Genomic DNA, 16231 nt, shown 5'->3' with positions numbered 1-16231 from the left:
CGAGCATAAGTGATCTCTTATTTAAAGAGAAATAGAAAATAAGGGGGATGAAAGCGTATCGCATTCAAATGGGAACGTGGGGTGCTGTCGGTAGAACCACCCTGATGGAGCTGTTGTTGGGTATGCGGTTCCAACCCAAAAAAATATGATTAATGTTACCGGAGAAACCCTTCCCCGGTCTAAAAATACCTGCGGATGAAATTTTTGGGAAGAAAGTTCTTACCGGGAAAGCCATCACACTACAGTGATGGCGATTGAATTTTAGATGTCCAAAAATTTTGCATTCTTATGCAGATTATGGTGGGCTGAGGTGCTTTGAAGAATGTTTGTTTGTTTGTGGTGGCAAGTAAGAATGGATTGGGTTAAACAGAATCCCAGAACTGTACGACCTCCAGACGGTAATGATTGATTAGAGGATGAATTAAGTGAGGTTTCCTGGGGTGAAATAAAATATTAATTTTCCGGAGGCTAGTTGCTCAATAAATGTCTCAGCTAGAATTGGACCTGAAGTTCATCCAGAGTGTGATTTAAGGTCACCTCTTGCTTCTAATAAACTCATTTACAATCTAGAATAGATAATGGTCTAGCTATGTTCTTTATAGTACCTGTTGCATGCTCCACGAAATAGCTGTCTTCCCACTGACTTCCTTTATCTTCCAGTTTCGGCTGTGTGTGTGTGTTTCTTTTTTCGGGAAGACATAACGAGGCAATGAAATTGTTTTATTATCACCAGAACACATGTCTTACCGGTGGCGGACTTTATGCTTCCGACGGTGTGCACGTGTGAGCCTGTCTCGACGACGTCGTCTGTTTGGGCACCACTACCGTAGATAGACAATTTCCAATTGACTTCCAACAATGGAGTGTTGTCTTGTCGTCTTTAGCCTGTTTTTGTTGCTCCGTTCGCCGGGGTTGTTGTTATGCGCGAGGTGTAGCATGCAATAAAACATTGAACCAACAAACGGGACAAATCCCCAGCATCGGTCCCAATCGGAACCACACCTTAGCTTCCGATGACAATAAACCGAAAGACATCCATTTCTCTATCAGCACTTTGGCATGACGATCGAACGAGCTGCACTTTCGATACGGTGTGCCCGGTTAACTGAGGCCAACGAAAACCTCAATAAACTCGTCATTGATGAGGAGAGACCAGAAAGAAGAAGAAAAACAGCCACGATGCAAGCGGAAATGGAGCATAAAGCTCCTGCGACCAGGTTTGGCTGAAGGTAAACCGGGTGCGATGGATAAGAAATGTGGTCTGGATGGAACCCCTTTTGATAGATTGACGACTCGCGGATGGGATGGAATGGTAACGATCGAACCATTCTTCATCATTTTTTTCTCACCATCTTTGGAACATCCACGAAGAATACCCGTGTGGAGGGTAAAAAAATAAATACTAGAGGCGATAATCGGTTTTAGGGGTTGCTTTCTGTCCGCTTTTCTTCTTCCCACCGATTCTCATTTATCGGACATGCATCAACCTCGCGGGAAGATCTGGTCATTTGCCCGGGATTAAAGTGGAACTCTGGGACCGCCAACGCGGAGTGCATGATCTTCGATCGGTGGTCATGTCGGTGCCCCTTTCGGCAAGCAACGGGTGCCCATCATCATCATCATCGTCGTAGTGGCGATAAGCCGCCACGAAGGTTGATGATGTTGGGTGGGTCTTGACGTCTCAATTATGCCCTCGTTTCGACACCACTGCATTCTGGACACTGTGGTACGTGAGGGTCTCTTGGGTCTCCGAAACGTTGAAGACCACCTGACTTGAGGAACATGGAAGTTTTCCCTTTTCGTTTCATCAGATCCCGGGAGACTTGTGAGGTACTCGTCTACACCGCCGGTCACACAGTGTACAACACTTCAAACATCAAAACACACGATCGGGACGATGGAGTAAACTTAAATATGGTTGCCGTCCCATAAGTCATCCTGGTTTGGGGTTTTGTTTTCTGGCATCCCCAATATAGGGTAAAGGGTTTTGTGATCATGGTGTGTTGACAGCGATATGTTTGCTTGCGGTTCACCTTACATGCACCATGGAGTTAACTGTCATTTAGCGACAGTCGGGTGTGGTGCTGTATCTCTCACTGGGTCTGGTACATCAGCACCGAGTACCTTTGCTGTACAATTGTTTATCTTGTCCACCGTGGTATAAACATCTTCATGGGGGTTTGTGAACTGGTGGAGCTCTTTGGGTGATTTTTCTTTCCGCTGCTCCCTTGTCCGATGAGTGAATACTTTGATCGATTGAGCGTGTGTGCTTGAAGAAAAGATTAGACAAAAATTGTATGGGAACGAGACATAAATGGAACTGTTATCAGGTCTGTGGTGTTCAGTAAGAGTGGTGCTTCGCACTTTCTAGCTGCTAGTGAAAACTTTGACAATTTCTACCCTCCACTCGCACACAACAGCAACCGAGCCGTTCCAAAACTTTGGTGACCTATTGTACGCATATCGTTGACAATGTTGCTGCACTTATGTGGGAAAGTTTGGTAAAGTACATGCGTACAGCATTCCACGCTCAAACATGGTTGTGCACGTGGTACACACCTTGACATTTGTGAAATTTGCGCTTGCCATTAACGTTGGGCTAGGTTATGAATGTACGGCGTACCGCTTCCACGTGAGTTACTGCGCTTGATGCAAAAGTATAGGGCGAAAAAAAAAACACATAGACAAGAATTTGAAGAACTCAAAATATGCAAATGAATGCAGAAACAATGCAGTATCGGTGGCACACTACACGCACACAGCTCACACCGGCAATGGGTGATGTATGGGAAAGAGCGAGAACGGAGCTCGTGAAGATGGAAATGAGATGCAATTTCTATCGACTTTATGTGATGGGGCTGCAGATGAGCTATGTGCTGGTTGCTGCGAAGGTTCAAGGTTTGGGGATCTTCAAATAAATAAAGACTTTTCAGGTAAAACTTTGGTGACCTTTTGTACTCATAACTTTTCTAGCTCTAAACCTAAAATTCGCATGACATTTTACTAACTTACTCATAACATCAAGTAACGAGTTAGTAAACAAAGTAGGGTTTCCAAGCCCTGGACTGGAAGGTTCGGTTGAGTATGGAGAGAAGGTCACCGGCTCATAATTTGCGAAACAAATAAGCTAACGGATAAGGTTAGTTAATTTAAAAGAAAATTTATCTTTTTTATGTAACAAGGAAAAATGGGGAAAACATTTTCAACCCAATTTTCCGTACAAAAAGAACAACACACTAGGGTAGAAAATAGTTGTTTCTTGCTCAAAATGGCAGCTGACAAGCTCTTAAACACCTACAAGTCAATACAAATCTAAATCTGCTGTCTGACAGACAGCTCAATGTAAAATTGCTGCAGAATCCGGAAAACCCCTCTTTCACTGAAACGAATTTAACGACTTACTTATTTAGTTAATGCCTCGTAAGAGTAACAACTGCCGATATCTTAATCTGAGCGAAACTGCCTTAGAACACATTTTCCTACGACAACCCTGCGCTCTAGACAACTAAGCTGCCACCGTGTTTAGAGTGTTAAGTTTTGCTTCGAAACACTTTAATTAAACATCTCTTGTTGCACGCTCGAGTGGTTAGCGTTGCAACATGCAACGCGGTATTCGAACTCCCGAAGGGCCGTTGGAGTGGACGCGTGCGTACCCAGTGCACGGGAAGCTGCACAGCTTATGTGTGTGCCTCTTGCCGTGCCGGTGGATTATCTGTCACGGCGCCTCGAGAGGTGTAGCAAATCGTTACTGTCAGGCACGTTCGCACACCTGATTAGCTTATGCAACGCGTCGAGAGGAAAAACTTCGAACGTTGGTGCAGCGTTGCAGCTTTGTAGCGGTGAGCGATCGGTAATCGGTGACCTCGAGAGTGGGAAAGCTAGGGTAACCCGCTCGCACACTTAGCTGCACGCAACCATGCATCTGATTATCTTGCCGGTGTAGAATAGCGGTTGCGCGAGAGATGGGTATGATGAGTGGTTTTGGTAGATGTTGACGGAATTTATAAAATTTTCTGTATTAAATGCTTCAACAAAACTCACAATGGGTGGAGTCTTTTTCTTGTCTCCCTATGTGGGAGTCCGGAACAACGACTTCACTTTCGCCATGGTCATGGTCAAGGTCAGGCACACGCAGGAACTAACGAACTACGCGTTACCGCCTTCGAAACCTTTGATATTTCTTCCCGCGTTCGACCTTCACCAACAGAAACTTCAACGCTATAAATCTCGTGATTTGGCTGTGTGGTGGTGAGATCTCTTAGCAAATGATCATCGATGATTTGAAGATCTTGGCTGGGACTTTTGTGGAGATTAAGCAGAAGGCAACAGAAAAAAAAACGCCCAAACCAGGTGCGCGTCTCAGATACTCCGAACGTAAACTCCGAAGTATCCCTCTTTGGTCGCAGTCAAGCAAAACTGATGAATCATGGCTTGCCGATGCTTTCGCGCATAACCGGTTGATGATCAGTGGGTCGGTCGGTCCGGTGCTTCGCAACCGCCGTCTGATGATGATTCGCACCACGTTTCATCTCACGAGCCTGGAAGCCGAAGAAGGCTATCGACAGCTGATGAAAACCAGTACCAGTCTGATTCGCCGTATTGTGGAGTTTTACCAAACTTGGCTCTTTCTGATGATGGGTGATTCATTTAGGGATTATCCGTACAAAGCGTATTAGGTGATCGGACATCTAGTTGGTGAATCACAGAAAATGTAAAAAACACTTTGCAATAAATTTGGTTTCTTCCAGAAACTTTTCAACTCACCACGTCGCTTACAAGTAGACAACCGAGTTCACCAAGGCATCGGTCACGCAATGCGTACCTTGGCAGTGGAACGAAACGCACCGTTCACGCGATTACGGCTACCCGCCGGACGGAAAGATCGTACGATCGCTCACCTGATGTCATTCGGCACCCCTCCACCTATGAATCCGAAGTTCAGCTCCGGGAAAAACCTCTTGAACCGACGGTGTGTGCCTAGAGTTCAGCATAAAAAAGAAACGATCGTAAATCCCACTACCATTTGCAGTCAATGTGATTGTGGTAGCTCCAAAACCCCATCCTCCATAGTAAGTTGCAGCGAGCGAGCCGCGCGTAATCAGCCGCCCTGCACCGGTTGCATACAAAAAAACTGCAACCGAATGCCGCAACAATGTTCAAGGTAATGCCGCTTTAGCCCTCTCCAGCACGAACACTTTCCCTTGTTCGGTGGTGCAAAATCGAGGAATAAAAAAGAGAGAATGGAATAGAAGAAAAACCGGACCAGAATTAAGAAAATTAAACTAAACTGTACACCGGTCATCCATTAAGTCGTGTAATGGGCAGTTGCTGCAGTTCCAGCCAATTTCGGCCGAGTAAGGGTTAGCCTTGTAATGCTCGGGCGTGTCTTAAGGTCAGTGTGGCTAGTCTTTCGTTGAGGGGGGCGCCATTATGAAGGATTAGTGTCCTGCCCCGTTTAATTTATGTCCCGTGCAGTTAGTAGCTTAAGCTGAGCCCTAAAAATCTTTGAAGCGTTCCACGTGGGCTATCTGTGGAAGGAAATCGTTGACAGGTTATTAGTCTATTTTTGAAAGGGAAATGGAGACGATTCCAATTCCGGAAGTAAAGATTAGGCAATTTCTAATCCAACGGTACGGGTGAGATAGATAGAGAGCGAGAGCGAGAGGGTTAAGCCATCATCCTACGGTTTGATCGTTGAACGGAGATCGGAGATCAGTTTTCGTCAAGATGACACTGTGGTACCGTTACGAGTGCGAACGCTAAGCCGGAAGATGCAAATTTTGCCGTGACGTGAGTTTTGGAGTCTCATGTCTAATTTATAGCCTCCCGCTGGCTCTCCGTCAGAGTAGAAGTTATGGCCACAATCGCAATCGCCACCAGATTTGCCCGAGACCGTCATTCACTGTGTGCTGTGAGTTTGCGTTCGGGAGTTGATAGGGAGTTGGTTTCGTGCGTTCTGGGTTTCTGGTCGGAATCAATTTGTGCCTTGCCTTGTCCCCGTTGTCGGCAGCGGCTACATGCTCGGGCGACCATGACCGGCAATCTGTCGCTGAACGCTAGAACGATTTGTGTTAAGAAAACGATTGCGCTATCGTTCCTGCGGGCTTTGAAATGAAATCCCGTGGGGTCTCGTACACGGATGCATACCAGTCGGGAAAAATGCAATCTGCAGTGGTTTGTATGTGTGCATGGGGAAAGAATGGTAATGATGATGATAAGTTTATGCTAACACTCTGCACAAGCCAACCGCGCTGGGTAACATGTTGCGCTACTGGGAACACTTTTCGGTAGAGGCTGTGCAACATGTGGCCACTTATGGCATTGGGAACCGACTTGGGAACCGGCGAGACGGAAGCGCTTTGAGGTTTTGTTTTCTCTCGGCCCTCTTTACTTCCCGAACCTGATACATCAACGCCCGGCGCATCGGCTAGAGCTAGGAGCTAGGGCTATGCAGAACGGTGGATAAGGATAAGAACCGGGAAAGGACGACGTGGGTTTGTGAGGCGCAGGCCAAAAGGGATGCTTTATCTGTGGGAGGTTTTTTTCTGTTTTCATTCGTTCCTCCCTTCTGGGAAGAGCTGGTTGACGTTCCTGGGTTGGGTCGAAATGCGAGTCGGATCGGATATTTGTTTGAGAACGGGGCAACACGAGAACCGTCCATCCCGGGAGCATTGGAATCTTCGAATGTTTCCACACATATCGCTCGAGCATGCGGGCCGCACATTGTACTACAGTAGAGTCATTCGAAACTCGTATTAGGCTCCGGTAGGTAGAGCTGGTATGATTAAACGATTCCTAGAACCTAGATTCCTACCTACTGTGTAAGCAAACGGAGAAACAAGAGCCAAACACGTGCAACAGCACCCAACGCTGCAGCCCAGTATGCCGGGATCACCTAGTGATTGAATTAATTATCGAACGGATTAAAACATGAAACAGCGAGTGCCGCCTGTGAACTCCGGGCTCGCTCGACCCGTTAGAAATCGACTTGGACGGTTGCGCTTTTGAGTGTGCGGCGTTGAGTAAAGCTCGTCGGCGACGGTCGTCGGTGGTTCGTAAACTAGTGTGATAACCTCACTCACCAAATGGACTCCCGGAACGGTTTTAACGTCAGCAGGAGATTCTCGATCGCTGGCTAGGAATTTAGTGTGATTTAGGGTGATTAAAATTAGTCACCCCGATTGGGATTGGATTATAATTTTTCGATGCATTTCTTTCGGACACTTGAGCTGGCTAGGGCTGGTCGTCTCATTTGGATAAAAACTATTGGGAGAAATTCAAAACATGCAATCGTTATCGTTAGGTTGCGTCCAATGAGGGGAACGCGTTGTTGAGACGCATTCTGTGATTTTCTACCCTTTTTTTATGAGGTGGACCATACCAAGTGTGTGAGGAAAATGGCTTACGACTATCAAAACAAATCATTCTCAACTGTTGACGATTAGTCCTAGAAGCGTTATGGGAAAATTATGCCGATAGTTGTGAGGGTTGAGAGTTTGTAGTGGTGATGCTTGATGCCCAGTAGAATTACTTACGGGATATTGCCCAGCATTTTTTTTGAGCAAGCAGATTAATGCGAATTAGGTCACAAGGATTAAGAAGAAATTGTTTTCGCTAATAATGCTTTTAAAATGCTGATGGCTTAAATTAATGCAGGTCACAGGCAGGACAAACCCATTGAACAACACCGCTTTACTGGTTAATGTAGGGTGTGTTGAGAACAGTTTCCCGAACACGTAGAAAAGGGTGAGATGTATGTCACTCCCCCTCCTCCCCGAAAATGTCTCAAGCAACGCTTGGCCACTTCACGCTCAGGCACCAAGGGGATGTTAGTATCCCAAATCCGTGAACAAGATGAACTACCGGGCGGACCGAGATGAAGGCCGTCACGAGGGTGGGGTAATGTTTTGGGGCCGGCACAGTCCTCACCGAGACAGCGGACATGGAATCCCCATTTGGAGCAAACCACCCAGGCTAATGGTGGGAAACTGTGACTGACCAGAGATTCCATTACGCCAAGTGTCGGGTGCGGTTTTTTCGGGTGGTGCACACCGAACCAATTGCTCTATAAAACTGGTTGGTTGTGGTGTGTTGTGCAGTGGGGTGGGTGAAACACTGTGCCAAGTGCCTCAAGATATTGTACTCCCAGAATTGGTACACACGAAATGTGTGCGGTGCGTGAGAGAAAGCCACCCATAAGTGAGTAGGATCGATGAGGCGGAAAATCACATTTCCACATCGCCAACGGGACGCGACATCGATCACAAGACGTTGCCTAATTGTGCCCTTTCTGGTGGTGGGTATTAAGATGATTGTGTTGCGCTAATTGGATGACAATGCTACACGGCGCGCAACACGTGCGAACTCGTCATTGAGTGATTGTGGGGCAGCCCATGTTTTGTCTGCCTGTTGGAAGCTTGGTGTCGGAGGATGTTACTCACGGCATGTCGCAACGCCGCATTACAACGAGAGCAAATTGACCCTCTGGACTTAACAGGGGGGATGCGTGTGTTTAGTTTAATGGTTGACGGTTTACTTTAATGGTGGCCAAAGTCACTCGCGTTAAAATGACTCTCAAGATTCTAGCAAGCAGCGGGTCAGACTTCACAAAGATCTAGCCGTTACCCAATAAATTCTTCAAAGCCTACATCCATCAGAAATTGTGCGTACATACACACACCATTATTCAAGTGATATTCGACAACAAAACAAAAACTCCACGAGATCACTTAAAGAATAAAGCAAAATCGGGCAATTGCGTTTTGAAAACGCGAAAAAAAAAGCGAAAAGGAAAACATTGCCAGCTCGTAAAACAGAACCGGTATACGTTCGATTCGCTTCCGAATCGTACCATTTTTGGCCTCAATCTGGTTACCGCGCTCCCTCTATAGCACCCTCTGCTTTGTTTTTCTCCGGGTTTCTCCTCGGGTGGGGTAACTTCGGTCAAAGCCCCGGAATAGTTTTCCTCGCTGGCTACCATTCGATTGCTTCGAATGTGATGACAGCACGGAAAAGTGCGGCCAGAGGTAGAAGCAGCGTAACTGCCGATGGTAGCCAGTGAGGTGGTAGCCAGTGAGGCACCAACAGCTTTTTTGTTTGGGCCTTACGCTTCTTTACAATCACGATCACGCGATTTTTCGGCATTGTTTAATAATAAACGTTGATTGAATGCAGCTGACTTTTTCGATTTTCCCTGGTACACTTCAAAAGGGAAGGTTGCAAAAGTTGACTGTATCAAAATGTAGTAAGCAGTTCGGTTTGACGTTTCCTGCCAAGCGTCGTGGTCGTGCACTGCACATGATGCACTGATGTCATCACCTTTCGGTGTTCGGCGTTCCATTCCATGCTGTTATCGTCCGGACTGGCTGGCTGACTGACTGACTGACTAACCTACAATTACGTGCGTGTATTCGAGGCGAATGGCGAGCTTTAATTCCCCATTGCACTATCGCTCGCTCGGAGCTCGGGTTTGTCAGCGCATCATAATGATGCGTGTCCGATCGGCACGCAACCAAATCAGAACGCGCTCATCAGAAGACAGCTCATTGATTGGATCGATCGGGATCGGGTGACGATCGCTGCAACCCAGTTAGGGTGGCCGTCTGTGCCGTAAATAATTGCTCCAATTATGGTGTGCAGCCAGCAGCGCCATCTAGTACCGGTGGCGCACACCGGCACAAAGCAGCGCGACAATAGAGCCGATTGATTGAGTTAAGGGTGGAAATGGTTCCGCTTTTTGTCTCCCAACCCCACCATTTCCGGGGGGCATCATCGATCACGCATGATCGATCGTGAGGTTGGACGCTTAATCAAATTGTCACGAACTGTACTGTAGAGCGGCTGGGGAGTAGAACCGAAACGATGCATTCATCTGTCAAAATATCTTCAAAGGATTCCGCTCGCATCGAAGCTGCTAGGGCCGTTTTTCGGAAGTGATTATCATGTTTGCCGGAGCTGTATTGTGTGCCGTTCGCGTTATCAACTTGTTACATCATGTTTGTTCTACAGACAAACAGAACTGCCTAGCGAATGACGACTTTTGTGTCCTTTTGCGGGTGGAATTTTTGTTGCTGCTTAAGTCTTTGGCATACTTTGTGGAAAATATGCCCAAAAGCACAGGAGGTAAACAGCAGCTTCAGTTAGCGCGAGGATCATCTTTAATCTTGCACGTGTTTATCTTTAGAAGGTGATAAAAATGGCGGCAGTGAACTAATTAATTTTGCCACGAGTGTTTGCGAAAGGTCGTGCCGGTTGCAGAAACAAGTCTCCGCGGTGTGTTGTCTCGATGGAACAATTAACATAGTGAGGTACAGAACATTACGGTGGTGATCGTTGAAAAAATGATCATCTATAGCCACTTTCTGCAAGGTAGAGTAGTTGGAGGGATCGTCCACAATATTGTAGAAGAAGTATATAAGTAATGGTCAGAGCATAGGAGTATCTAGGTGCCTTACGTCACTGAGCTCACCGCCCAAAGACTCTCGATCAACACAGACAGAGATTTTGGATTAAATATAGCCCCAATGCTGTTGATGTCATCTTGTCACAGCTCTCAATCCACTATCGCCGCTTATCTTCTCTCGTTCGATCGGGTGCATTAAGTGCACATTCCTCACGCCCGTAAACCATCATCAAATCATCCCATCACAGTCCGATCTTCAAATCAAATTGGCGACGGTCAATAATCGCGCGGTTTGTAAATGTCAGGTTCTCTGGCAGCGAACTGAGGCTTGAAGATTCTCCATCTTCAGCACCGGTAGCGGTAGCACGAACAAAAAAGCAGGCGGATCATCGCCTGCTCGCTGCGGCGACCACTGGTTCGTATGAATTTATTTAGCTCTTGAGCGCTCTTCCGATGGCAAATTGTTCGTCCCGTCGCAATATATGTACATATGACTGTCAATTGGGTGAATTGAACTGTCTGTCTCGCGGGTTCGCAATATTCACTATTTACATAGTACGCGTGTGTGTGTGTGTGTGTGCGTATATTGTTCCACTTTTACCGCTTGTTGTCCTGATCTTGAATGAGTCGACCATGAGTCAGGCAAATCCTACAACAAGCAGCAAATGGGAGAATGGTGGTTTCTTCTTGTGACTGGCCGTGTGTAGTTCAAGGTAGTGTAGCCAGAGTGAACTCACTTCGCCGGATTGGGGATATGCAGTTTTCGGACACTGCCATAGGATAACGCCCTCCGGCGCGTGTCATCGTATATTCTATTTCTTGCCCTGATCGCGCGACCTCCACCAGTGTCTAGCGCCTTCTTGTGCGAAGGCGTTCCAGAATGTACGTCGGTGGGTGTACTGGTGGACGGAATCCTAGGAATGGCAAGCAGCAAGTTGAGTCAACTTTATTTGTCTCGCACACCGCGAAGGAGGAAATCGGACAAGTATATAAACAATTTAGCTGTCAGCAAGCCGGCGCAGGAAGGCAATTCCCGGCCCGTCGACAGTGAGCCCCCGAAACGCGTTGTCGTTCGGGTACTGAGCTGTTCGTTTTGCATATTTATGGGATATCGCTCTCATCCTGCCAGAGGGGGTTTTTTATTTGCATTTGAAGTTCGCGAAATGCATCCCTATGGGAAGTCTCTGGAGAGCTATGGCGCGAAGAAGTACGGGAGCTAAGAATGATAGCAAATTATTCAATTAAAAGGACGTTTGCTCCAAATAATATTGTTGTGAAGGACTTCAGTAATTTGCTCGAGTCCATTTTAATGAGTCAGTGAGGGTACAGTCAGTGACAGTTGGAAGATCTTCTGGAACATAATTTTTGATTTTAGTCGAACTTTTTTTTTGGGAGAAGTTTAACTGCAGTGCAGCTAAAACATTATCAGCAGCATGTCATCCGTACCTTCACGCGTCTCCCCACCGCATCCGATAGCCGTCTGCACCTCGTCCACATTATCAGCAATATTAGTGTGCCATTATGTAAACATTTGCGCGTTTATTCTCGCACCAGGCGCAGGGCAGGGCAGCGGTGTAGTTTTGCCGATCGAAATGCTTCTCGTCGAAGGGGGGAGTTGCGCGTTGTCCCAACGCTGTTTGTATTTGGGTATCTTGATTAACACGTAAACACCGGTTGTTTGCTGCGGAATGTACGAAGTAACGTTTTCGTGGCCAAGTTCCAAGAAATGTGCCACCGTCGATGACACTCGGCAAACTTCCGGCGGACCGAAATGCGCCAACTTATGTAGGGAGGATCGTTTGTCTTCTTCTGCTGCCACGCCTGTACGGTGAAAACTGTTGCAAAATTTAGCGTCTGATTCAATCAAAGCATCCGTTATCATCGTTGGGCTACGAAAGCGCGCTCTAATCTGGACGAAACACGTCTGGACGATATTTGATGAATGTTAACCACCAGTGTTGAGGCTGTGCGGCTATCTGTGGGAAGATCTTTGCGGTTAGGTTGGAATTTTCTCAATCTGAGCTATGCTATAAGCCCCCGGAGATCAGTAACACATAGCGATGAGGAGATTCAAACCCCCGTATCTATCCAATTAGGGGAGTTCCGGGCGTCTACATAGCAGCAGACGCAGTCCACTTGGTTTTAGATAGCCCCGCTGTTCTACTAATCGTTTGCACATTCGCGAGCAATTTACTAATTGAATTCCTCTTTTCTTGCTGCTTTCTTTCCACAGATGAGATGCAGTTCCATCGTGGATCGTATCGCGTGTTGCGATCTACAGCCGGAACGGGTTCAACGTGGCCCGAGTGCCACATCTCGTGCTAATCATGCTGCTGGTTGGTCGTGCAGTTGCTGCGAACGGTGAAATTCGCCAACGACGAACGATCGTAATTAAAAGGTTAAAAGAACGGGGCAACACGGTGGCACCTACCGTGTGTCGGAGACGATCATCTGTCTACTGATGGATTGGATTTAGACAACGGATTGCGGGAAGCGAGCGGACGGACTGGTGCTGAAGTTTGTGAAAATTTACACTCACACTCGATGTCACACCGGTATCTTATCGTACTATCGCTACAGGCTGTGTTTTAGTGAGCTCAGGACGGTCAGACCAACTGTGCGCCGACACACCCTGTGGGCGCTTGTATGTATGTGTATGTGTACCAACCAACCAGTACCTAGCGCGCTATCGCAAAAGTAGCGTTGACGTGATAACGAAAACCCTCCGAAATAACACAACGCCGTCCATCTTTGTTTGCGTGTTCCACCAGCCTCGGTGAGGGTAGAAGATTTTCGGGAGGGAGCGGTTATAGTTGTAACTAAAGGGGGGGGGGTTTGATAGTGTATATCTGGACCCGGAAGTGTAACTAGCTCGCACCGTTATCAGCTCACACTACCAATTTCGTTGGTGAGCACATTTTTAACACTTTCTTATCTCGCACGCTTAGTTTATGGACAGATTTTTTAAAGTGTGACGAAAGCTCACCTCCCGGCTCACATTCAATAAAGTTCCCGCCCAGGAGACTCATAAATTAGTCCGGTTATGGGGTGGAATCGTTATTAGAATTATTTTTAAATTACCATGCCTCATGGATGGCCCAATGTTTATGTGAGGAAAGGCCAGAGTTGGCGGGCTTTATCAGTTTGCCGCCAGCACACAGTAGCACAGATCAGGTTGATCCTGCCGCGGTTGATTTGAGGGATGGCCTTGATGATGAACTCACTCTCTCTCTCTCTTTCTCTGCATCTGCTGCATCCGAAAGGTCCAGAATCGAGAAGTTCGGCTAGTTGGCAACTTTCGGCATGAATGAATGTAAGCGGCCGGTTTGAGGGAAGGATTGTTTCACCGTTACTGTGGGTCACCGGTTTCGTAATGAGCGCACCGAGCTCTAGCACTAAGTGTAATCGCGCACACACACACACGAATACCGGCAACCAAACGTAAAGTAAGGGTGCAATAAAGTAAGAAAACACTACAAAAAAACAATCCACTGAACCTCTTAACGCCTTCAGAGGCGAATCGCGCGAAACGGTGTGCGTTGCGGTTGTGCGCAAGACCTTACGAAAAAATTGGTAAGAAACACAGCACCATATGAGCCGTACCGGCGGGCAGTATAGGCTCGCGCAGACGATGGTGGAGACGGTACGATAGATGCGTACGTGGTGGCGGGATCGGGTATATTTAATCACACCGCATCATCATACTGTCGCACCGCTGGCGCGGGGGGTGGAGGGGGGGAGGGGGGGGAAGGGGAATGGTGAGGGAGAGTGGGAGGGAGGGACGGGGTGGGGTCGAATCACATTTGCTTGTGCGAACGAATGTGGCAGGGTTAAACGTGCCATGCCGGTACGATCGCGCAGTGTAGTTCCGACGATTGGCGTAACGCGACGCGCGTAACGTAACGAGCCCGCGTGTGTTACTTTTCCCTTATCGCCGTTACGCATTGCGCTTTTCGAATACGAAGCCGATATTAACGAATCCTTTTTGTTTTCGCCCGTTTCCGGGACCGGTGCGCGTTATCCTTTCTTGGGGGGGCAACTGTACGTTAAGAACGGCACTGCGGCAGTGAAGTTAATGTAAGATTGGTCTAGTGTTTTGAATAGTTCGGGGTGATCAGTATACGGAAAACGTGGTACTTGACAGCTGTCATACATATAGGGGTAATTTAATGTTTGTGTGTGTGTGGTCTGTTGATGAGAAGGGGTGAAGCTCGTGTGTATCTATTTGTAATCTCATCGCCCATCCACCCAATTCAGGCCTGGAATTTTCGTTATCATCAACACCCTCTTACTGTATCTTGATGTGGTGATGCGCTGTATACATATAACCCAAAAAAAAAAAAAATACACGGAGGTCACCTTTCACAACTCTTCGTGGTTACACCAGCGGCAACATTTTTCACAGGCCCACTTTGATAAATGTGCTTTACCTTGTTGATGGATATACGGCCCCGGTTTGTGGGGGATGATAAAAAAGTATGCGCGCCCGCAAACACACACACACACAGACACAAACTCACAGGGGTAGCGAAGCAATTTGTATCATCCAATTAACTGTAGTTTTCTTTTGTTTATGTGTCTCTTGGTTAATGCCAACTCTTGTGAGCTCGAGTGGCACGAGCTCGGTTGGAAAACTCCGTTCTTATTTTCCTTCTTAACCGAACGCAATCGAATAATGTGCACCATTTACGGGTGGTTTATTTTTTTGCTGTTGCTTTTTTACATTGCGGATGATATGTTTTCTTGGTTCAATTTGCTCTTTTGCGTTGTTGAATTACCACCTGTTTTAGCTACTTTTCACCAGTGCTTGATGGCTTATGGTTTGCTCTTTACTTATATTAATGTTCTTCCTTCTTTTTTTCTTCTCGGTACAGAGTTACTGCAGTGCTAGTAGACGAGGAGTAGTTTTTCTTTCCTTCATACACCGATGTTCGTATGAAACCACAGAAACAAAACGTACACGTACACAAACGAAACCCCCAACCCAGCCGGTGCTAAATCCGAAGGCATAACAAACTCCCAAAAACGGGAAAGAAAATAGAAAACAAACACCAGAAAAAAACTCAACGAATAAAGTAAGGAAAATTTAAAACGTGCCACCAACAATTCGATATAAAGTGAGCGAGAAGAAACGAAAAAAAGTGTACAACAAGAGCAACAGCAAATTGTGTGGAAAAGTGAAGTGAAAATAGGCAGCGCGGTTGGCGAAAACGAAACGAAGCAACAACAGAAATAGGAAGGAAAATCGAGGCACCCACACACAACACCAAAGTAGGCCACGGTGGAAGTGACGTTGCAACGGTTTCGGAAACATCACATCTAGTAAACCGCGTGTGTGTGTGTGTGTAGTGACAGTTGGAGCGCAGTGGAAAGTGATCAAGAAATCAATCTTTCCCCGATTGCACAATCGGTCCGACACGTCGTTTCGGTTTCGTGCAGAACGGAACCGTGGATCTGCGTGAGTTTTTTTTTGGGGGGTGGAAAAGTCCCACGGCGTGTGTGTGTGTGTGGATTAAGTGCAGTACGAATTGTGACATAAGATCGTGGCAGAGTGTGAAACGCGTGTGGATCACACTTATTAGGGTGCTTCCATTTGGTGCATACACATCTTCCGAAACCTGCGAGGAACGCTTCCTTAAGTGAAGCATCTTCTACGTACCCGTCAAGATGTACAGCGGCCGGATCGTTTACAGCTGGAACGGGATGTACCATAGCCGGTGTGGACTGCTGACACATGAGTCACTGGAAGCAGTGTTAGTTGCCATCCGAAGCATCCCAAGTGAAGTGTTCGATCAATCAATTGTAAACGGTTTGTTGCGAACGTGTGTG

General features: G+C 46.9%; 1 long non-coding RNA gene across 1 annotated transcript; it reads left to right on the top strand.

The window, feature by feature from the left end:
• Positions 1 to 14250: 14250 nt before the first annotated feature.
• LOC118515227 lies at positions 14251 to 15428 on the top strand. Its single transcript, XR_004906990.1, has 2 exons — positions 14251 to 14479; positions 15277 to 15428. It is a non-coding gene; the product is annotated as an uncharacterized LOC118515227 (long non-coding RNA).
• The last annotated feature ends 803 nt before the right edge of the window (positions 15429 to 16231 follow it).

This window comes from Anopheles stephensi, unplaced genomic scaffold (genome assembly GCF_013141755.1).
Source record: "Anopheles stephensi strain Indian unplaced genomic scaffold, UCI_ANSTEP_V1.0 ucontig1, whole genome shotgun sequence".
Taxonomy (NCBI): Eukaryota; Metazoa; Arthropoda; class Insecta; order Diptera; family Culicidae; genus Anopheles; species Anopheles stephensi.
Note: the sequence above shows the minus strand (reverse complement) of the source record. Positions and strands in the feature narration are given on the sequence as shown.